Genomic DNA, 24,342 nt, shown 5'->3' with positions numbered 1-24,342 from the left:
AAAACCTCACTGGAGGCTCAGATAGATGCTGATGCACTGGATGTGAATTTGCTGAAGGCAGATCACTGCAAACTGTCAGACAGGGTTGATGAAATGGAATCTGCTATTGCTGGGATGAAACCTAGCGTGAAGGAGCTGCAGGAGCAGGTATAGAAGATGGGGGACGAAGTGTGCAGTCTACACCGAAGAGCGGAAGATGCGGTAGGACGCTCCTGGCTCAATAACATTCACCTACTGGGTTTTCCTGAATTCCCTGAAGGTCCCAGTGTGTAACTGTTCCTTGAAGACTGGTTGATGATGACGGTGCTGGCGGATGAAGTACTAAAATTGTTCTCTATAGAGAGAGGGCTCACCGGGTATTTGGCAGACCATCTCCTTCGGGCTCCCAACGTGACCCATCATAGCATGCTTGCTTAATTACTGGGATCGAGATTCACTGCTCCAATAGTTCTGTGCCACAGGTCCTGCGCACTACGAGAGTGTGCAGATCACAGCATACTCCGTGGAGGTCCACTGTCGGCGGAGCTCTTATCAGAAAGTTAAGCAGTGCCTTCATGAGCTGTACATTAAATATGCGCTGCTCTTTCCAGCTAAGCTGCAGGTTATAGATGGTGAGAAGACCCATGTGTTCTTCTCACCAGACCATGTATCGACCTGGTGACACGCCAAAGGACTGACACAACCAACAACAGAGGAGATGACTACTGGTGATTGGCTGGTGCCCAGACTTTTGCCATGCAAATGTCGGACCATCGTCTTGAAACCATCCTGGTATCAGGTAGCAACATAACTAGCACATGCAGTGTCTGAAGCCTCCTAACATAACATTAACTAATTTGAATTACTGCATACTGATAGCCCATCGCCCTATTGTTCAGACGCTGGGACTTGACTCCTTCGCTGATTGACGTCCTACAGAGCCCGCATATCACACCCAGATCTGCACTTGAATTATTAAACAAGTGATGGTAGACCGAGCAGGGGCGTTCCTGTAAAATATGTCTACTGGTGAGCCTGGGCATTTCACTGTGCATTTCACTGTGCACTTTGGGAATACTGGGTAGAGACTGGTATATTCTGGGCCTTGCCATGGGGCAAGTGTCTGTTACTCTCTCCACGTCCCATAGAATAGGGCTCCAATGAGGGCATGTGATATAATCAGTCAGAGTCTGAACGAATTGTAGAGTCAGACTTTATTCCATCTCCAATTCTCCAATCGTCCCTTCTCTTCACAAGCTTCCCTTGTGCTTGCTTCCTGTCACAATCCCTCCAGCATTCTAATCTACCCTCCTGTGCTCAACATTCCGATTGTCCCATTATAGAAGGTGGGGGAAAAGGGAACAACCATTCCTAATTAATTGTATGCTCTAACAACCAATTTATTCTACTATGTACTTTTCTATAGCTTAACCTATACATAATTAACATGTGATATATAAACTATATTACAACACATCTTCCCTCCTTAAAAACTAAACAAAAAGATTATTTTCCACCTATGATATCCAACATTCCTTGTTCATACATGGCAACTATGTTTCCAAAAACTTTACAGTATCTAAATTTGCACTTCCGGTAAGTAGACTGATCTTCAAGTGGTTATATCATAGTCCTTGTGCCATGTTGGAGGGTTGACCCGATGACAACTCATTCTCCTTTGGAACTTGCTTGCTGAGGAGTCCTTCTCCAACTCTTCAGGTACGGATTCTTCAGCGATGTTCTCTTTTTTTTCTCCAATGAATACCCGTTGCTTGACTAGTCTGTCCATGCTCCAACATTGACTGTTTTCTAATATCACTACATTACTCTTTACTTTGTTAATGCGGAAAGGACCCATGAATTTTGTGTCTCTCATGCCTGCTCGCATTCCACCCACAGGTTTCTTTACATACACTTGATCATTGGGTTTCCATTGTTGTTTTTTCACACCCTGTGTGTTATCATATCTGTTTTTATACTTCTCTTGGTGTCTAGAGATCCTGATTTTACTAAGATGAGTGGAAACCTCACTTTTTTCCCCTCCCCCTAACCAGACAGGAAAAAAATTTGTACACGGTTTCCTGCCCTTCAATGCTGTAAAAGGGGACACATTAGTGATCGAATTGGGGGTGGTGTGGTACCCCCATAACATATCTCTGATCGCATTTTCAACATTTAACCGATTAATGCTGGCTAGTTGAATACAATCTTTAATCATACGATTTGTCCTTTCTGCTAAACCATTAGCTCTAGGGCAATAAAGAGCGGTAGTAAGATGTTTCACATCCACAGAATCGAGGAAATTCTTCATCACTGAGGAGGTTAATTGAACTCCATTATCTGTGATAAGAGTTTCTGGAATACCCTCCGTGGCAAAAGTATCCTTGAGAAAATTAACAACAGCATCAGTAGTTATTATATTAACTAACTTCGTAAAAATCCAATGTGATTGATAATCAATAAGGACTAAACCAAATTTTTTAGTTACTTCAGAAAAATTGATAGGGCCAATGATATCAAACGCTACTTTTACCCAGGGTTTATCTGGTACTTCTACAGGAGATATAGGGGCTTTGTGAACTATCTTACTTTTGTCACTGAGTGCACATATGGAACAAGTTTTAATTTCCTGCTCAACCATAGCATCCATGTTCGGAAACCAAAATCTTTCTCTCAATCTAGATTTGGTGAGACTTCTGCCTAAATGCCCCTCGTGGGCCAATGCAATGATCTTGTGTTTCAGACTTTGTGGCGGTATGATCTTATCATTTCTGAACACAAGATTATTATTCTCATTGATTTCATATCTCACTTCCCAATAATTGCTAATGATCTCTTCTACGTCTTTTCTCAATGATGGCCACCCTTCTTTCGCTTTAGTCCTGAGTAACAATAAGGTTTCATCTAGTTGGGAAGCAGAAACCCATTCCTCCTTACTGACCGAAGGAATGTTGATCATCAATATGGGGTGTTGCTCAATTACAAAGTCCTCTTTAATGTCTAATGGGACTCTAGATAAAAAAATCAGCAGCTTTATTCTTGTTGCCAGGCAGGTATTCAATTTTGAAACAAAAGTTTTCCAAACCTAAAATCCATCTAGCGATTCTAGGTGTGCTGTTGGAAGATCCTTTAGTAGAGAAAACATAAACCAAGGGTTTATGATCAGTTCTTAGATCAATTTGAATGCCCCACAGGAATAATTTAAAATGTTTAATGGCCCAGTAACGCTCAATGACTGAATAGTTGGCTTCTGCTTTAGTTAAAGATCTAGATGCAAATGCTACAATTCTCTCATCTCCTTCCACTATTTGAGATAAAGTCGCACCTAGACCTAAATTACTAGCGTCTGTGGTAAGGATTGTCTTTCTTTTATGATCGAAACTACACAGACACGGTGCATTAGTTATAGCTATTTTAATTTTTTTGAATGCATCATTATGGTGCTCTGACCAATTGTACGGTACATGACTTTTAAGTAACTCTCTGAGGCTAAACGAGATCGATGAAAAATTTCTGACATACTTCGCCATGAACTCAGCAAGACCAAGGAAAGATCTTAATTCATCTTTATTCTTTGGAGCCTCAGCTTTTTTTACTGCATCCACTAGTGATGTTTTGGGTTTGAACCCATCTTTAGAAATGACATGCCCTAAGTATTCTACTGGATTTACTCCAATGCGACACTTGTCTTTCTTTAAGGTAAGTCCCGCAGTTTTCAGTTTGTTCAATACATTCCTTAGATTTTTATTGTGCTCCTCCTCAGTGGCTCCATAAATTAGGATGTCATCCTGAAAACAGAGGGTTTTCTTTGCATCACCCAGGATAAGCTGCATGATCTTCTGGAATACAGCAGCTGCTGATGCAAGTCCAAAGGGCATCCTGTTAAACATAAATGAGCCCAAAGGTGTGGTAAAAGCAGTAAGAAATTTAGATTCAGGATGCAATTCTACCTGATGGTACGCACTTGAAAGATCAAGTACCAAGAAGTAAACAGCTTCACCCATTGTGCTTAGTAATTCATTGATTCTAGGAAGGGGATGTCTCTCAACCCAGATACTTCTATTTAGGTCCCTTAGGTCTACACAGATCCTAATGTCATTGCAACTATTTTTTTTTAGCTATAACTATGGGCGCAAGCCACTCTGAGCACTCAACAGGTTGTATAATCCCTAAGGCTTCTAATCTTTCCAGTTCTTTTTTGACTGCATCTTTCAAAAGGTGCGGAACGGGTCTGGTTTTATGCACTACCGGTTTGGATTTAGGTTTCAGTTTAATTTTATGTTGGAAATTTCTTAGCAGACCTAGTCTCTCAGAAAATATTTCAGGGAACTCCTGGAAAATTTGATCACTTACGATAGATGTATCTACACTCAATACCTGTTCAGGATCATTAGGGTCTAGTTTTATTCCTAACTCTCTTTGATGTTGCCATCCAAGTAAGCTAGACCCTTCCTCCACTACATATACTTTCCCCACTGTGGAACGGCCCTTAAAAGAAAAAAACGTTTTGAACATGCCCTTAAGGTGAATAGGATCTTTATTATACCCTTTAGGGTTAACATCAGGTCTTACTAATTCGATTTCATTATCATTCCCCACATTGCGGAAATCAGTAGCATTTATTATAGTAAATGGTGAACATGAATCTGCATATACCCTTATGTTTCTGTCATTAATTGAAACTTTGCACTCAGGGTATTGCGAATGACCATTTTCTTTTGTCTTGACTTGAAGCACAATTTTCTTAATTGATTGAGGGTTTTCATCCCATTTCTTATTATCAGATTCTTTATCTGCTTTGGATATGTTCTTGCACACCCTAGCAAAATGACCTCTCTTGTTACATTTTCTACATATTGCTGATTTTGCCTGACATGAAATAGAATTGGCTAAATGATTATTACTTCCACAACGGTAGCACGATAGCCCATCTCTAAGATTAGATTGTCTGTGCATTAATTTTTCACCAGTTTTTACCTTTAGGATTTTCTCATCAGTTGTGTTATCTGCGATTTCATTTACCTGTTCACTTGGATTTGAGGACCTGATTTCCTGTAGACAAATGGCCGTGTGCTCAATAGATTTTGCTATTTCAATGGCTTCTTGTAAGTCAGGTTGCCTTTGAAGTAATTTTTCCTGTATCTTAATATTGCTCGTGCAACGAACCAATTGATCTCGTATGAGAGAATCATTTAGTTCTCCAAAATTACATAAGGAACTTAGCCCTCTTAGTGCAGCAATGTAACTGACTACATTTTCTTGCTTCCCTTGGCTACGAGAGAAGAACTTATGACGTTCGAGAACTACATTAATTCTGTCACCAAACTGTTTTTCCAGCTTTAAATACGTGGTTACATACTCATCCTGTGCTTGCCCTTCAAGTACATGCGGTTCTGGTAGAGACTCATACATTTTCCTGCCATGGGTACCTAAATTATGTAACAGAATATGCTGTTTCCTGACAGAGTTGAATTTATCCCCTCCGATAGCAATTAAGTATGACTCAAATATTTTTATCCATTCTTTCCATGGCACGTTAGGTTCCCCCATTTCATTAAAAAAAGGAACTGGTTGAGACATGCCAGCAGCTGCCATGGTGACAGTAATTCCTCGTTGCTACACAAATTGTTAAAATTAATTCTTAGCAGAACACAGAAAATTTGTAAAACACTTTACATATAAGCTGACATAAGCTGAATGGTAAAATTAATTTTAGTTGCACCAGCACATTTGTAAAAACACTTTACACATAAGCTGACATAAGCTAAATGATTACAATATTCTATCCCCTTCAATATGAAACTACCTAAACAATACATAAACTCCAATTGTAATATGTACAGTATTATACGATTGTATCTGTGGACATCGAACGTTGTGCCTGTGACAGAATTATTGAGCTGTGCCTTTCAGCGGTTTAATAGGCCTTGTCGTTTTAATTCGCTATTATCTCTTTATCACTCCCGTATTGTTACTGACATGTTCGTTACGTTGCCGTCTAAAATTTAGAAACACTTAGTGGAAAGTTTAATTAATTTGTTGTGCCTGTCAATGTATAAAGCTTTGAACTGTAACGCGCTGGCTAGAAAGAAGCTCGTTATACTTTAAAAGCCGATCCGTGTAAAAGAAGAATTACGTGCGTCCGCTTGCCTGCCAGGTTGTAGCAACGAAAAAGAACTCCGCGCGCTCGCTTGCCTCGTTGACAGTTGAAGGCTGACAGGAAACACGTTATTGATCTCGTGATAATAAACTAATAAACTTCACACTTTTACCAGCGCTACGTTGACCACCTTGAATCTTTGTTTTCCTTTCTTTCCGTAACTGTTGACACACCCGTAACTGTCACACCGTGCTGACAGCGCGTTCCTGTATCCAGCGCTACGTTGACAGTCTTGAATTTTCGTTTACTTTTCTTCCCGTAAACGATGACGCACCTCAGAGGCAAAACATCGTGCTGACAAGAAAATAGCGCGTTCTTCTTCCCATGTCAATAAAATGAATAGAGACTTCACCAGATCGCTCACACTACGTTGATAGCCTTAAATTTTTGTTCAACGAAAATCAAGCAAACGCTGAATACTCTTCTCACAGAGTCACACAGAGTCAAAACAAATCTTCCAAAAACGTTTTCCGCTGGGCTCCCATTGCCTTATATGTTCATTTATTTAATTACTGATAATGGCAAGGTCTTTGTCAAAGTCGAAATCGAAAAGAAGAAACTTACGGGGTTCCCAGCAGGAAGATGGCAATTGAAGAAAAACTTTAAAAGGGGTGGAGATGGAGGTGCCCCCTTACGCACCAACTCGTCGCCAGTGATATAATCAGTCAGAGTCTTAATGAATTGTAGAGTCAGACTTTATTCCATCTCCAATTCTCCAATCGTCCCTTCTCTTCACAAGCTTCCCTTGTGCTTGCTTCCTGTCACAATCCCTCCAGCATTCTAATCTACCCTCCTGTGCTCAACATTCCGATTGTCCCATTATAGAAGGTGGGGGGGAAAGGGAACAACCATTCCTAATTAATTGTATGCTCTAACAACCAATTTATTCTACTATGTACTTTTCTATAGCTTAACCTATACGTAATTAACATGTGATATATAAACTATATTACAACAGCATGTTTAGCCCAACGTATATTATTGCTGTTCAGAAGTTTTTGCTATGGGGCAACAGACCGGGGACCCAGAGTGCCAGACCTGGTGGGGGGGGGGGTTTATTTGTTGTGTTCAGGTTATTGTTATGAGTTTGTTCTTATGAAGCCATTGAACACATGTCGACCCTTGGGAGATGTAATTGTAGGGGGGAGGGAATATCCCTCGGAAACCATACACTGCACAAATAGATCTTGGACCACCCTGCGCCCACAGTTTTGTGGTTATCACATGTGTATTTATAAGTATATAATGTATTGAGTGGAATGTGTGTGGCATGGCAACGCCGACCAAACATTAACGTATTTACCCATACCTGAAACGCCGTCTCACACACATAGCCATACTGCAGAAACCACACCTCACAGCTGCAAGAAGTCCAGAAGGTTCATACCAAGTGGAGGGGGCAGGTATTTAGCACATCCTCATCAGCGTCTGCCCGAGGTGTGCTTTTATTGATAGCACCTGAGGTTCCATACACAGTTGATAGGCACCACACAGATGTTGGAGGTGGATACGTGATACTAGAGGGCCTACTTGACTAACACTTAGCAAAATGTATGTACCTAATTCTAACTAAACAGATTTTTTTGAGACACTCACCCCTGCCCTTTTCCATGACCTCATGGCACTGACCCTCTGGGGAGGGGATTTTAACTGTGTACTTAATGTAACCTCGGACTGTTTCAGATTCCCCTGCGGGGCGTGGTAGGAACATCACAACACTTTCAGACATGGCTGACATAAAGGTGCCTTCATGATGTATGGCAACTAGGTCACCCGACATGCAGAGAATACTAATTTTATTCCCCAGTCCATGATCTTCATACCAGACTGGACCTGGTCCTCTGTACTGACAAACTGGGGCTACTGTTCACCGGCTGGAATACCTGGCCCATACGCTGTTGGACCACTATCCACTGCAAGTTACTCTCAAATGGGGCAACAGGGCATTTGTTTTCTTACCTGGCATCTTCAAACTGATGCTCTATCAGACCCTCCTTTTTGCGAAGGTCTTACTACCTGCATCCTCCAATATTTTGAATTTAATAAAAAAATCTGCATCCATATGGGCTACTGAATGGGACCCTCACAAGGTGGTAGTGCATGGTCACTGTGTGACACCCACCTGAGGCGTTTGGATGCTGCAAGACGAGTTGCTCCATAGAAAGGGAACTACGCCTGCTGGAGAGAGCGTTGGCTGCCCACGAGAAAGGAGTTGAATGCCTCTGTAGTCTATGAGAAAGGCTTAAAAACAAAAAGACCAGATTAGACCCTAAGATCACAAACACTGACTGTATACGCTACACACAGAGGCTAGCACAGTTGGTAAAAAAAAAACAACAGTGTGTCCCAATTAGTGCCATACAGCGCGATGATGGCTCAATGGCCACAGCTGAGGCTGACATTAACAAGGCCTTCCGCTATTATTATCGCTCTCTATATGGGCAGAACATGCTCAGTTTACTGCCCAGATGTCCAATTGTAATGGTCGGGATCCCTCTACCGCAGCTATCTCTGAATCACAGAGTCAAACTAGACGACTCTATACGCCTTGAGGAGGCTGAGACTGCAGTGGCCCAGATGGCCCACATTAATTCTCTAGGTACAGATGGGCTGCTGGTGGAATATTATTCTACATTCTCAGCCCTACCCATTCAACCCGTCTTAGAGGTGCTCGAGAAAGCAAGATGCATAACTAGCTTCCAGACTCGCAACGTGAAGCACTGATAGTTGTTCACCCCAAAGAGGGGACATCTGATCATACCGACCACTGGCCCTTCTTAATTTTTACTATAAATTACTTGGGAAGATACTGGCTAACAGACTTCTTCCAATAATTGAGACGTTGGTTCATGACGATTAGTCTGGATTTATACCTGGTCGCAACACCTTCTTCAACATTAGACAGCTCCTACAGATTATTCATGACACGCCCCCAGAGGCATGAGATTCAGTTGCAGTACCTCCGGACATTGAGAAGGCCTTCAATGGTTGTGAGTACTTATTCATGGGATTCGAAGCAGGGTTTAGGAGATAGATGTGCATGTGGAATTCAAACCTGATGGCTGGAGTACGGAGAGGCCAGTTGATATCAGATAGTTTCCCCATTTTTAGGGGCACCAGGCAAGGGTGTCAGTTGTCACACTTGGGTTTTTGCGATTGCCATCGAACAGCTCACCTGTCAATTGCGGCAACGATCGACAACTGGGGATTCCAGAACTCAACTCCCACCACATTGTATCTTTATGCACTGATGATGCACTGGTTTTTCTGTGTGACAAAGGGGCCTCATTAACGGAATTGATGCAACTCTTCAATGACTTTGGTACCGTATTGGGGTTATGAGTAAACTAGCCCAAATCTTGTCTATATCCTCTTGCTACGATTCCCGAACCCCAGAGGACCACTTCATTGGAGCATTGACTCAAATGGTGCTATGACACGATTAAGTACCTGGGTATACAAATCTACCACACCGACAAGGCTCTCAAAGAGGGGAGTATCGACAGAGCAGTGCGCTCAGTGTGAGACTCACTTTCTTTTTGGGGTTCTCTGCCCCTATCCCCACTGGTGCAGGTAGCTGTGGTCAAGATGTTGGTGCTCCCCCCACAGTTTTATTTTTGTTGCCACTGTACTGATCATACTCCCAAAGGGATTTTTTTCTGTGATTGAATAGACTATTACAGACTCTGATCTGGGGGATGTTCCATGGGTGAGTGTCTTTCCACAGCTCAACAACCACTCCTTGAAGGTGGTATGGGAGCACCCAATTTTGAACTATACTAAGTGGCAGCCCAGCTCCAGTGGGTGATGTGCTGGTTAGGAACTAAACTGAGTGCTGAATGGATGGCAATTAGAGCTAGATTTGGTGAAGTAAGCGTGTACACCTGGCTCTTGGATTGTGCATGTCCTCCCTGGAGGGGCTCGAGCCTGATGATGGTGGCACACGTGTACTGGAGATGGTTTTTACATGGGCACAGCCTTACAATTCCCCACTCCCCACATATCTCATTGGATCAATTACGGATAATGAGAGCAGTGGATCCCCAACATGATTTGACACAATGTAAAGCTGCAGGGTAGGATACCATGGGAACCCTATTTCAACAGAGTGCCCTCTTGCCCTTTGCTGAAATCATGGACACGTACAAGCTGGGCCTAACCAGCCATTCTACAAGTTGTGAAAACCATGTGGGAGAAGGAGGAGGTAGAACCTCCATAGTCCCTAGTTCTAAACACGCTCTTTATAGGCGTTGGAATGCGCAGAGCCATATCGATGTTATATGTGGCACTGATGGCTACCGTTGTGCTGAAATACAGTAAGCTCTAACCCATTGGAACACAGTTCTCCGCGCTGTGATTAGAAGTAAGCGCACACGCCGACATAGTTTTTCCGACTCTCTAGGGACCTGGAGAGTACGGGTGAATGGGCGTATCAGGGCCCCCCACTACGTACTACACGTAAGACTCATGGAGTGCTGGCTTTTATGGCCCCAACATCATTCAATACTTACGTTTCCTGCGACTAGGAAACACTATTAATTATTTCAGGAACTAATCCATTCGCATGGTTTCGCTTTGGATACGTCCTTTTTTATGTACAATACTGCCTTGAAAAAGTCCTGTTGGACGGAACACGTGTTGGCTGTTTCTGCATACATATGTTTCTATGTTTTCAACATAAGGAATTAAAGATTTTGGACTTCTATTCACTGTGGACTATTATCTGGAGTGCCCTGGTATCTCTGTTTTTGAAATTTACTTTCCAGCACGGCTCAAAGGAAGTTTTCTTTTTTTTGATCTAATGCAATTAATACCCTTGGTGGTTGGGTATTTCTACTAGGTTGGCACCCTTTCAAGGACTCGCTGCATTCATCATTGGACATTGTTCTTTTGTGTGCAGATGTGCGAACTTTAAGCATCAACCACCAATAATTAATTTGTATTACTTACTCCACATTATATTGTGCTCTCCACTCTACTCTACTGCACTCTATTCCACTCTACAATACTCTACTTCGCCAGACTACACTCTACGACACTCTCCTCCATTCTACTGTATGGCACTTCGATTAATGACACAATAATAAATGATACTCGACACCATGATTTGAAACACATTTTCATTAATAAATAAAAAACAATGGATTTCAAAGAAAAAACAAAAGTTTTGGCTAACATGTAGGGAGGAAAACTTTAGTTATTCTTTCTAGACAAACCCAACTTAAACTAGACAAACATTAGACATTCTAAAGTTATAGTTATAACTTAAATTTATCATTTATGCACCACCTTTAAATTACTATAAGTCACGCACCTCCTACACTGACCCAGTGTTGTCACCTTACTCGTCACTACATTTATAATATCTTGCACCTTCTCCATGCACTGTTTATACCCTTCCATATTACATCACTTATATCATGTGAAATCATCGCATTCATAACAACACTTACATCATCCCAAATGACATAATTTGTGAGAACACAGTGCATGGTTTAATGACAAGTTCCATTTATTGTATTGTGGTAAGATCACTGGGTACGGAGATGCACAACATAGTAATATGAAGGTGGTGCGCTGTATAGGAGCTGCTCTCCACCTAAACTTGGGAACTACCCAAATTTCCTTGCTTCCTTTTTTGCATAATTTAACCAACACTCTAAGCCTAAAAGGATGTTGTTTTGACATGTACTGGGTGCTATCTTGTGTCTGGACAAAGCAATATTTCTCTGTGAAGACCTCATAACAGGTGTGAGCCATGTATCAAAGGTTGCTTTTATTCATTCCACGTTGGTTTGGATGGTATTTTACCAATCTAAAACTGAAATAAAGTGCATGGAGTGGCAAAAGACTTTTGTCATGTTTCAGCTTGGCATGGATGGCACTAGCTAATCCTATGCTTAAAAATTTTGCTGTAAAAATGGCAAAAGACCTTGGCTCTCATTATGACTTTGGCGGTCTTTTCAGAAGACAGCCACCAGCAGACCACTGCAGAGGCTGCAATCCGCTCGCCAGATAATGACTCACAAACACAGAGCCGCTAGAAAGCAACCAACACCCCAATCCCGCCAGACCAAACGATGGTGAAAAACAGTCGGTCCCACCACTCTCCCCGCCACGCCTGCAACACACCACCCTCCAAATAATGACCCACGAATCACCACAGCGGTCATTCAACCACAGTCACTCATTGGCGGTGCGGACCGCTGCAGTCGAGTTGGCCACTCCACACCAACAGAAGGCTACATTGGCCAGGTTGAAAACCCACACCTAACACATATACATACACCGTACACACCCACCAACAGCACTACAAAACACGCCCCCACACAACCCACAAGTCTTTGCAAACACGAAAACCAAGCTACACATTGCCAGGCCAAACAATTACAGGACTGCACAAACTTACCACAACCACCTATACACCCGTCAGACATCATACCCAACACACCGTACCTCAACACCTAACACACAACAACACTGGACACAATCACCACACCACGGCATCCCACATCACACACACTCTGCACTCCAACAAAACACTTCACCCTCTGCACAATACACACACTAACTACACCCACTACACAATAGACATGTCCCCATAAAAGAACCCCAGTTTCACTGATGAGGAGTTACAGGTGATGGTAGATGAAATCGCAAGGGTAGAGCCGCAGCTGTTCGGTGCACAGGTCCAGCAGATTTCCATTACCAGGAAGATGGAGCCATGGCGGAGGATCGTGGACAAGGTGAACTCTGTGGGAACCTTTCACACACAAGGGACAACATAGGAAAGAGGTGGAACGACCTACGGGGGAAGGTGTGTGCAATGGCATCCAGGTACCACATTGCTGTCATGAAGACTGGAGGGGTATCTCCACCTCCTCCCCCATAGTTGACAACATGGAAGGAGAAAGTCTTGACTTTCCTGCATCAAGGGGACCTCACTGGAATCATAGGCGGGATAAACACTGGTAAGTCACCATTACCACCCTGCCACCACCAATAACCGCATGGCATGTCACCCCGTCACCCTGACTCCCTTCACCCCACTCCATCCCAAACAGGAATCCACCCCCATAACCACCCTCAACTGTGTACCCCTGCATGCCCTACCCACTGCAAGAACACCCCTCCAAGCCAGCCTGCACACACAACAGCAATGCATGGACAGCATGTAGCACTACCAATAACACAATCCATCACCACACACAAACCAAAGGTGGAAGAACAACACCCAAACCATAGGGAAAGCCAGAAATGCTGAATATGTAACTGACAATGACTGTAACAAATCTCATACATGTCCACCGGTACCCCAGCCAATGTCAACAGACAGCATGTGCCACGTCAACCCAGTCCTCCAGCAGAAGAAGGCTCCAGTGATGACAGCAACTATGGATGTCTGGATCTAGATGCTCTCCCTGGCCCATCTGGGACCACTGGTCAGTTGAACACCACACAGGCAACACCCAGTCCACCACAGGGCACCGCACATCAGACAACAATACCACAGCAGCCACCCAACATCCCCAAAACTCTGTCCCCAGGACAGGTCAATCAACAGTGTGTTCACCTGTACATGGACCCGAGTTGACACCACACAGGCAAGACGAAGAAGGTCCTGGTGTCAGTGGGAGTAGGCACACAGTTAAGGGGACACAGTTAAGGGGGCCAGGGCCAGCGGAAGGATACCTGTGCACCCAGGGGTGGCCCAAACCAAGGAACCGCCTGCCCAGGAGACACTCTCACATGTCCTGGGAGCATACCAGAAATCCCAAGACAGGAAGGGGCAGGTACTTACTATCTTACATGAGAACCAGAGGCTGCAGGGGAAACACCACCAGGAGGTAATGCAGCAGTTGCAGGCCCTAAATGCCAACATGGCCTCCATTGCAGGGTTGCTGAGTGACATGGCTAACATCATGCATGAGTACACAACTCACCAGTGGACCCCTTCTTCCAGCCAGTGTATGGACCAGACTTCCACTTCTGCTGCAGCTAGTGGGCAGGGGGACTCACAGACCACCAGCACCCCTCCCACTGCAGCAGAAGAACCGCCCCGCAAAAGTCCCCTGTGACCCAGGCAGCCACCAGAGACTCTAGCCAAGACCCAAACCACTGCCAGGAAGTGATCCCCTCCTAAATGTCTCCCTTGTGTTCCACTGAGACACCTTGTTCACTTTGGACTGCCACTGCTCCTTTTCCTATGGCCCCATTGATACTGGACCTGTGATACAAACCAACTGGGCCACTACACTGAGCATATCGTCCACCATCACCACACACTCTTGCAATATCCCTCCATTTTAGTCATATCAATAAACACACTTAAACACAACTTAGGATTTGTGATGTTATTTAATCAACATGCAACAATGTGATCTTTAGCATTCTGTTCAAATGTCATGGAAAGTGTGGATCCATCCAATGTGCACTCTGCTTGGGGTACACATTACCAGTGTAGGTGCATGCCACAAGTCACCATCCACCAAACTGTGTGAAAGCAGTCTGTAGGCATTACATGAGTCCATAGTTGTGACCACACCAACATCTGTGAAAAGGGAAACAATTAGTGACATTCAAATGAGACGGAAAGGAAGGAGAGCAACATGAGCCACTGTAACATTACAGCCTACAAACAGCTGGTCACTTCAACTCAGAAATGTGCACAACAATTGACTACAAACACCATAAGTGAGGCGATACATCTCATTTCAGGCCCTCACACAAGTTACCACAGTATTAGCTATGCCATGTTGTCAGTATGCCAATACCTCCTCTGGACACCTAGTCTGGGCCACACTGCCAGGGAAATTGAAGTCACAGTGCAGGAGTGGAAGCACAAAGTAACTCACATACCATTCCACTGTTTGTAAAGAGGACACAGTTTGCAGTGGGCATGTATTTGTAAATGCTAATCTACTGATACATTGCATGGGCAGAATAAGCTTGATCACCATCACCATGCCGCTGGCACGACTGAGCACAGCTGGAACAGTGTTAGATCCCACAATGCATACATTTGTGCTACGTACAACACAGCAGCCACACAGCACTTAATTGTAAGGAGGTATGAATTGAAGTACAGTCTTACCTGAGTGTCTTTGGAAGTACTGCTGTATCAGATGTGTCCTGTTGTCCAAATCCTCCTCCTCCTCCTCCCCATCCTCATCACTGTCTTCTGTGACCTCTGCTGCTACAGGTGCATTGTCTCGCCCCCGTCCTCCTGCAGGAATGGCACATGGCAACTGAGGGCCAAATTGTGCAGTCTGCAGCAGGCCACCACTATCTGGCAGACCTTCCAAGGGCGTAGAGTAGGGATCCACCAGAAATATGGAGGCATCTGAAACTGGCTCTCAGTAACCCAAAACTCTGTTCGATAACTCTTCTGGTCTGACCAGTGCTTCATTGTAATGACTCCCTGCCCCTGATTCCTCACTGGTGTCAACAGCCAGGATAGGTTTGGGTAGCCACAGTCACCTGGAAATAGTGAGAGACTCACATTACTCATGTACAATAGCACAGAGGACAACTCCAGGTGGCATACAGTGACATACATTGTGTGAAAACTACAAGCTCACATATGAGCCAGACTCCCTCTCTCTCTGTTGTTGTGCCATCATCTGTGGAACATTGCTGTTCCTCAATACCTAGGCATCATGCACAGATCCTGGAAACATGGCAGTAAAGTGGGAGATGTACTGATCTGCAGGGCACACCATCTGGACATTTATTGAATTGGACACCTGCTCATTTGTCCTGGGAGGGACCAAGGCAATATGGGTCCCGTCAATGGCCCCAATCACACGTGGAATGTGTCCAATTTGGTAGACTGCAGCCTTCACAGTGGGCAAATAATCACTGTGGGGGAATGAGATGTAGCTGTTCATTTGTTTTAGCAAGGCAGCCAATACTCTACTCAGCACAGTAGAGAACATTGTCTATGACATACCTGCAGCCATTCCCACAGTCATCTGGAAAGAACCACTGGCCAGGAAATGGAGCACTAATAGCACCTGTACTGCAGGGGGTATTGCTGTGGCACTACGAATGGCAGGAATGAGATCTGGCTCCAATTGCTGACCCAGTTCAGTGATTGTGGCCCTGTCCAGACGATAGGTGATTATAACATGGCGTTTCTCCAGTGTAGCCAATTCCACTAGGGGTCTGTACACGGATGCACACCTCCTCCTCCTATGCAGTGCTTGGTATCTAAGTAAACCAAACATCAGAATTGCGTGTCAACACGAAGACTGGACACAAAGCAACACACTACACAGAGCAGTCTCATCAAAGTCACACACCTGTGATTGTAAATCGCACTGGTGTCCTCTACATGCAAACGGACTTCTTCAACAATCCATACTATTCATTTGCCATTGTGTCTCAGAGGTGTGGTCGGAGTCGTGTGTCATGATTTTCAGCATTCCATATTCCATGTACTGTCAACTACTCATCTGCAAACATGCACTGGTATGAGATCACATTTGAGTGCCAGAGTCTTCAATCAAACCAAAGTATGTGGTGGATTGGAATTGCCTTGGTGTGTACCATCGGTACCTATGACGCACATTGAATTGACCGCCATGAGTACCGGCCTCAGGAATTGGAAGCCGCCTGTCCTTCACATCTGATGAACTTGAGAAGCTTGTGGATGGGGTCCTACCCTTGTTTGGACAGTTGTATGGGCCACCAGATCAACAGGTGGGCACCCTTTGGGTACTTTGGATGTAGTATGGCTATATGTGGCTGTATGTATGTGCAGGCAGTGTGTTATTTGGGGAGTGTATTTTTGCTGCATGCAATGTGCCGCAGAGGTACGAGTAATGTGTGAGGGTAATGTGGGAGCTCTGCAGTTCATAAGCTATTACTGCAACAGAATGTAGTGTGCAGTAAATGGCGTCATTCTGTCTGTGTTTACTATGCAGGTCAGCGCCCATCAGAAGAAAGGGTTATGGCGTGCTATCACCAAGGACGTGCGGACCCTGGGGATACATCTCTGGCGCAGCACCCACTGCAGAAAGAGGTGGGAGGACCTGCAACGCTGGGCCCAGAAGACCACGGAGGCCCAGCTGGGGACGTCCTCCCAACAAGAGAGGGGTGCCTGTCGGACCCTGACCCCCCTAATGGCCTGTATACTGGCAGTGGCCAATCCAGAGTTACATGGGCGCTTGAGAGCAGCACAGCAGCCACAAGGGGGTGAGTACACACTGTGTGGAATTTGTTCCAGATGCTTGCCATGGTGTTTGTGTTGAAGATACTAGTCAGTGTAGCTATTCTTGAAGAGTCCAGCTTGGCAATGGTGATTGGTAGGTGCATTTTGTATTGGTACTTAGCTGGTATTCCATTTTCATTCGAGGCCTACATCCTGGCTCACCGGTGTTGTTGTGATGCTCTGATATCCACTGCCTAGGTGGTGTGACCTGGCAATTGCACGCTGTGCAGTTACTTTGTCAGTATTGTAAAGCTGTGCCTTTGTCAATAGGCATTCATGGCTTAGTGAGACCCAGTAGGTGTGCAGATGGCAGTGTCTGAGTTCATTTCTGCTGTTGTACCCAGGCAATGGTTTGGTATTGTGGTTGTTACTGCGCAGTGTTAGTTCCAGTGAGTCATTATGATGTGTATGCCATATGTGCTGTAATTGCTGTTATTGACCCTGTGCTCCCTTTCTTTCCCCCCACCCTCTCTCCTTTTTTTGCTCCTGTCCTTGTGTATATTAGCATCGTCTGGCGAAGGAGCAGGGGCACCACCGAGTGGGGGAGCTGCAGCCCACGGGACCCAGGAGGCTGTGTCAACCAACGCTGAGGGGACCAGTGGGTTGGAGGGTGGGGGAGCATCAAGGGAGAGACAGGAGCTACTACAACTGACTCAAATTTCTCCTCTGATGGAAGCTCCCTGGTGGTGGCAGACACCTCTGGGACCACCCCAGCTACATTATCTTCCGCCACCCCGTTCCAGCACCACCCTCCCAGTTGTCCCCCACCCAGTTGCCTGTGCCCACTCACCCAGGAGGGTGGGCGTCTCCTTCGTCTCAGGCACCTCAGCCCCTGCCCCAGTCAGCCCTGCTGCCCTCACTGAGGAAGCTATTGACCTCCTGAGATCCATCTCTGTAAGGCAGTCAACCATAGTGAATGCCATCCAGAGGCTGGCATCCCAGATGCAGCAGTGCAAAGTCTACCTGGACGGCATTAATAGTGGCTTGGCTGCCCTACAGAGATCGTTTCAGGCTCTGGCCTCCTGTTTGATGGCAGCCAGTGTCCCTGGTTCTTCCGTCCCCCCTCTGACTAGCTATTCCCAGTCCCAGCACCCTCTACCCCCTCCCCACTCAAGCACATGATCAGACCAGCATGCACCCAAGACAACAGACAGGACTCACAAAGACAAGCACAGGCACCTCAGATCACACAACGAGCACACACACAGTCAACATCCAGGTGCACACACAACAACAGCCCCACTGCCTCCCCTGTCTCCCCATCCTCCCTCACAGTCACATCAGCACTCACACCTGCAAGCACTGCATCCTCATTCCCAGATCCTGCCACCTGTACAGCCTTATCCACACACAGACTAGCACCCCATTTACCACATGCACAGTCACCACCACCACCATCACAACCGCATGCAGCACACCCACCTCACTTGCAGACACCACCACAACATACATGCACGCAACCTGTTTGTCCTCTTCCACCTTGTCTGCCCCGCCCCAAAACATACATGCTCCCACTCAGACACTCCACAGCCATCCACCTCACACATGCACACTGTACATGCACCTGCAACCCAGTCTAGCACACCTACTCCTCCTACAACCACTCCCAAACCCTCTACCACACTCCACCCCACTGAACCTAAAAAACATTTGCTTGCCAGCCTTGACCTCTTCCCTACTCTTGCCCCATCCCGTGTTCTCTGAAAAAGGAAGGACCTGCTCCCCAGCCCAGTACCTCCAGCTCCCAATCTTCCCATGGGCCCCTGGCGTTTCCAAATACCCACCCTCGCTAAGTGTGCTTCCACTTCGGTACACAAGGCAGCCGGTCCCGGCCTCTGCTCCAAACCCACTCCCCCGCCCCAAACAGAGGCGCAAGAGCCCACCTCCTACCACACCCAAGTCCAAGGATCCCGCTTCCAAGAAGACGCCCTCCTTCCACCCCCACCCCTTGGCTCCCTGAGGCGCCTACCTCCTTCGTTAATGTCCCTGCCCATTGAAGTCACTGGCTGTCAGGAGTCAAGTTGGGCCTCTCACATTGCCCTGTGTAGTGCCATGGGCACTCTTGGGCTGGCCAATGACCCTTTTTCTAAATAGTTCAGACTATTTTAATGTGTTCGCTATTCCCATCGGAATACAGTGGTTGGATTAAAGGTATTTGTCCTGGCTTTTTTTACTTCTGGCTTCTACTGTTGTTGTAATTTTCAGCTGATTGTTCCCGGTGTGTGGTATGTGTATATGGTGTGTGTTGTGCATGTGGATGTGTCACTCTCACCTCCCTCCCTTGTGTGCTAGGCGGCTGTACCCACCGTTGTCATCTTCGTCAGCGTTGCTGCTCCTGGACTCCCATTGCGTGGTACAGCATAGGCAGGACTTCCAGTTTGGGTTCCAAGGTGGCCCCAAACTCCTCTGTGTCCCTGGAGGTGAGTGACTCCTTCTATATGGGTCGTTTCCACAAGGCTTTTCGTGGCTGTGGTCCCGCTCCAGAAATCATGACGGTCTGCTATGTCGTAATATGGTGGGTGGTAAATGATGTTCTGCCGGGCTGAAGATAGCAACTGCTGTGGTCTGTGGCTGGACAGCACCAGTGGTTCAAGTGGTCTATTGGCTGTATATGGGAGGGATAACCGCCATTGTCATAATATAGCAGCGGTACTACCCCCATCGCCGGCGTGGTGGTCAGCTGACTGCCAATGTCATAATGAGGTCACTTTTTAGCTCAGTGTGGATGGCATTGGGCTAATCCTATGCCCAAAAACCTTGCTAGAAAAACAGACATTTTAGGTGGGCAGATTTAGAGAGTTGTTGGTGTTGTAGGGTGCTCTACATCTAAACTTGGGAACTACCCAAAGTTCCATGCTCTCTTATTTGCACATATACATATATATACTCCACATAATATATCATTGATAACATCTTCTATGCCATCTTTGATATTATCACTGCAACATTTGCAACAAAATTATTGATAAGAAAACTGTGCATGGCAAGGGTGCAAGTTATAGTTACCTTAGGGTGCTAGTTATAGTTACTTGAAATAACTCTAACTATAACTGCTGAATTTCTATTGTTTATGTTACCTAGTGGCAATCACTAATAGGTAGTTATAGTTAGGACTTAGTTTCTATAGAAAAAGTATTTTTGACTTGCCTATATCTTTGGTGCTGATTGATGAATCTTCTCAAATTTTTCCAAAACAATTTAACGCACCCATCATCTGCTGTCTGGAAGGTTGTGGAGTGATCTGTCAAGCGGGGGCTGAGAAAAGGGAGGAGTTCCAAAAAGTGTTTACCTCATGTTAATTCCCTGAACAGCTGGACGGAATGACACCAAATTTGGCACAAAGGTAGCTCTTTGTCCAGAAAGCTCCCTTTTTAGGTTCAGCCTAGGCAGCGCACACGCGCTGTCTGCAAGACCTGCTGTATTAAGTAAAAGGGCTTTGATCCCACCTCCAGATTACCATAGGTTCATTGAAGTGCACTCTTATTTGCTGCCTTCTAGCTGGTTTGTGACGTCACTTATGTTTTTGGCTGAGGAGCATCGGTCAAGTACAATTCTCTTTCACTTTGACTGTTTATCAGTTGTTTGGGAGGAACTCTTTTTTTTATTGTTTCCTGCCTCATCTTTCGCTCGTGTTCTGATGTAGGTGTTGCTTTACTTTCACTTTCTCTACACATTCATCTGGTGTTCATTTGATGGGAGTTGTTTTGTATACATTCTGAATTTGTCATTTTGTTTCAAGTTTTTCAATTCCAATGTATTTATTTATTGTTTTTTTCAATTGCAATGTATTTATTTATTGTTTTTTTAACGTGAGAATGCAGAGACTCGAACACAGCTCCCCAGATCCAAAGTCGGCAGCTCTGGATGTTACGTCACATCATCACTCAAAATAATGCTGGTTTTCTTTGTTTGAGGGTCCTGTGTGTACAGGAGTCTCCCTGAGATGAGTTCCAATGCAGGGTTAATTATTGCCTGTGCTGAAGCGGCCCTATTTCACAGTGAACTGCGTCATTGTCTATGCAACATTTGTCTGTGACTTCTCGAGGTGTGCACACGTATATGAAGGAAAAGGAGGCAGCTTTTTGCTCCTTTCCTCTCCTCAGTCTGTTGCACTAGTCCCTTTGCGTCCGTACACCAAGATGCCCCTACTCCTCCCACAACCATGATCAACTATGAAGACTGCCTCACCAGTACCATGCCATATTCTGGAGGTTGAGGGGTATTTGATTATTTGGTGGTTGTTTTCTTGGCATATTGGTACTCAGTGGGATGCAGTCTGTCATTTGCGCGCACTGCACCACCATTTTGCTTCGGGGTGAAGGGGTTAGAACTGTTAGGGGCGAAGAAAGACAGGCTTTATAAAGAGCTTGAAATGTTTAACTAACACTTAGGACTTGATTACGACCTTGGAGGATGGGCTACTCCATCATAAACGTGACGAATATCCTGTTCGCTGTATTACAAGTTCCATTTTATCCTATAGAACTTGCAAAACAGCGGGCGGGATATCCGTCAAGGTTATGAGAGAGTATCCCATCCGCCAAGGTCGTAATCAGGCCCTTAGTGCTTGCAGAGGTAGCCATTCTTGATTAGGTACCTGTAGATGCTCTCTTTTCAGTATCGATCTTTTAACACCTTTGTTGTAATGCTTCGCTTGGCCGCCAAGGTCTATGCTGGTGTTTTTTTTCTGTGTTTGCTATAACATGAAGGCCCTGTACTCGGATCCCTTAACAGGACACGGTTGGGAATTTGGCAGTGGCTGGTGTCTAAATTTTGGCTAGAGAAGTGAAGTGTTTGGTGCCCCCTTAATAGGTGGCTGTGCTGCTGCCAGGACTGAAGTGGGCCTACTCGCTCTGCTGCCACCTCACCACCTGTTTATTGTTGTTTCAGGTGATGAGCAGTTTTCCAATATTTACAAAATAAAAGAAACTTGTAATGGTACCTGTATTGAGGTGGAGGGGAAGGTATGCTACAACTGGCTGCTTAGCTTTACTACTTCATCTCATTAATCGGTCCCTTCTCCTAACCCTTTTGTCTTAGTTCTGTAATCACAGTTTTTTTTGTTTGCCAGCTATGAAGTGACTTTTTGTTGTTTTTTGTTACTAGGATTCAAATCAATTTCTTTGCGCTTTCTGTTTGCTAGTTGTGTCAATTCAGATTGAATAAGAGAATACATATGTCAAATACCACTGTCTGGTTTGGCTGGAATTATGAAGGGGTGGGCTGGTACCTGCTAAGGTAACATACATCTCTTTGACAGACACTTATGTATTGTTTTGCAGAAAAAAGGGCAAACTTGAAGAGACCAAGCCTGATGGAGTGAATCCATTCATGATTGGAGGTGCTGTAAAAGTTAAAGCTATACCCGCTACCTTCAAAATCTATCAGATAGGTTATTTTCTGACCATGAAGTACCCTAGCCTCTCATACAAATGTATAAACATAACAGCTTTGTTTGTCAAGCATATTTTTGGTCGATTGTCCTGTCTTAACTCATCTGCAAGTTTTTAAAAGATAAGTGCAGCTAAGTGACATGCCTAGTTGAACCTATTGCTTTGGTCTAAGAAATATTGGTTTCTTTGACATCTACTTATTGTCTGGCTTGGCTTTCACTGAAGATATGCTTTATGTGGCAAGAAAAGTCCAGTTATCAATTTACATCACCAATAGCTCCAACTCATACCCATTGCATTGCAAATGCTTGTTGTTATTTGTTGTAAAACAGTTCAGTAGTTTTTGAGATATTAAAGAAAATTCAAATTTGTATATATAGGGAGGCAAAGGCTCCACAAACCCTCCCAATCTCATGCTGAGATCTGATTGGCTGCCACCACTTCAACAAACAAGTGCTGGCAGCCGTCTTGGGACTCGGGTTCAGCAGAGTCCTTGAAAAAAAGTTAAAAAAAGAAAAGGGGCCAGGGTAGGGACACCCTGACCCCTTAGCTCTGGTGCTGAGGTCCCAGATGGACCCCACCAGGGCAAAAATGCATTTCTTTTTCAATGTTATGTGATAGTTGTGGCGGATCCACAGATCTGGTGAAAAAAAAAAAAAAAACAAGCACGGGCTTCCACGTTTATTTTGAAAAAATCCCCTGGGTGGGCCAGGTCCTGGGGGCATTATTTTAAAAAATGAGGGAGCTGCATGGGACACAATAAGCCCTGGGGACCACTACCTCCCTGGGGCTGAATGTTTGTAATGAGGGGGGCGCCCAGACCCCCTGAGCTTTGGGGACCACTACCTCCCTGGGGCCAAATGAGCAGTAGTGGGGGGACTCACAAATCCCAACCATGTCCCGGGGACCACCACCTCCCCAGGGCTAAGTTAAAAGTAATGGTGGGGCCTAGTGGACTTCTCAGGCCCCGGAGACCCCCACCTCCCAGGGACCAAAATGTGTTTTGAAAGTGGGAGGGGGCTATGGACCCCCCCCCGGGCCATATACAGCCCCGGGGATCAACACCTTACTGGGACTGATTCATGCAAATAGGAAGGGGACTATGTGGCCCCCTTCCTGGAGCAAATAATGGCCCTGGGGTCTGCAACCCCGCCCCCCCCAGGGTCCACTTCTGCTATGTCCCCGGGTGCCCACCCCCTGGATATAGCAGATTGCTCTGACTTGGCAGGAGCCTTGACAGCTCCCATCACATCAGAGCTAACACAACTCTGCTCTCAGCAAGCAAGAGCTGTGAAACAGCTCTTGCTTGCTGGGAGCAAAGTTTTCATCTATTTCGTCTGTTTCTGGGAAACAGATGAAAAGATTGCTCTCACAGACAGGGAGCTGCATGTTTAGCAGTCCCCAACATGGTAACTGGGTGCCCTTGGGGGCACCCATGTGACATTGCCGGGCCCTGGGGGATTGGGTCCTCAGGACTGAAATAGACCTGGGAAGGGAGTGGCGCAGCCCTCCTCCCCTATCACAATCTGAAATCCTTTGTGGAGCTGAATGAATCATTGATCTATTGGAGCGTAATCTGTATGTGACTGTGATGA

At 45.3% G+C, this 24,342-nt stretch overlaps 1 non-coding gene across 1 annotated transcript; it reads left to right on the top strand.

Moving 5' to 3' along the window:
• The first annotated feature begins 22,418 nt into the window (after nt 1-22,418).
• On the top strand, nt 22,419-22,532 carry LOC138292218 (small nucleolar RNA SNORA31). Its single transcript, XR_011202614.1, has one exon. It is a non-coding gene; the product is annotated as a small nucleolar RNA SNORA31 (small nucleolar RNA).
• The last annotated feature ends 1,810 nt before the right edge of the window (nt 22,533-24,342 follow it).

This window comes from Pleurodeles waltl, chromosome 1_1 (genome assembly GCF_031143425.1).
Source record: "Pleurodeles waltl isolate 20211129_DDA chromosome 1_1, aPleWal1.hap1.20221129, whole genome shotgun sequence".
Lineage (NCBI taxonomy): Eukaryota > Metazoa > Chordata > Amphibia > Caudata > Salamandridae > Pleurodeles > Pleurodeles waltl.
This window is presented reverse-complemented; position numbering and strand designations above follow the sequence as displayed.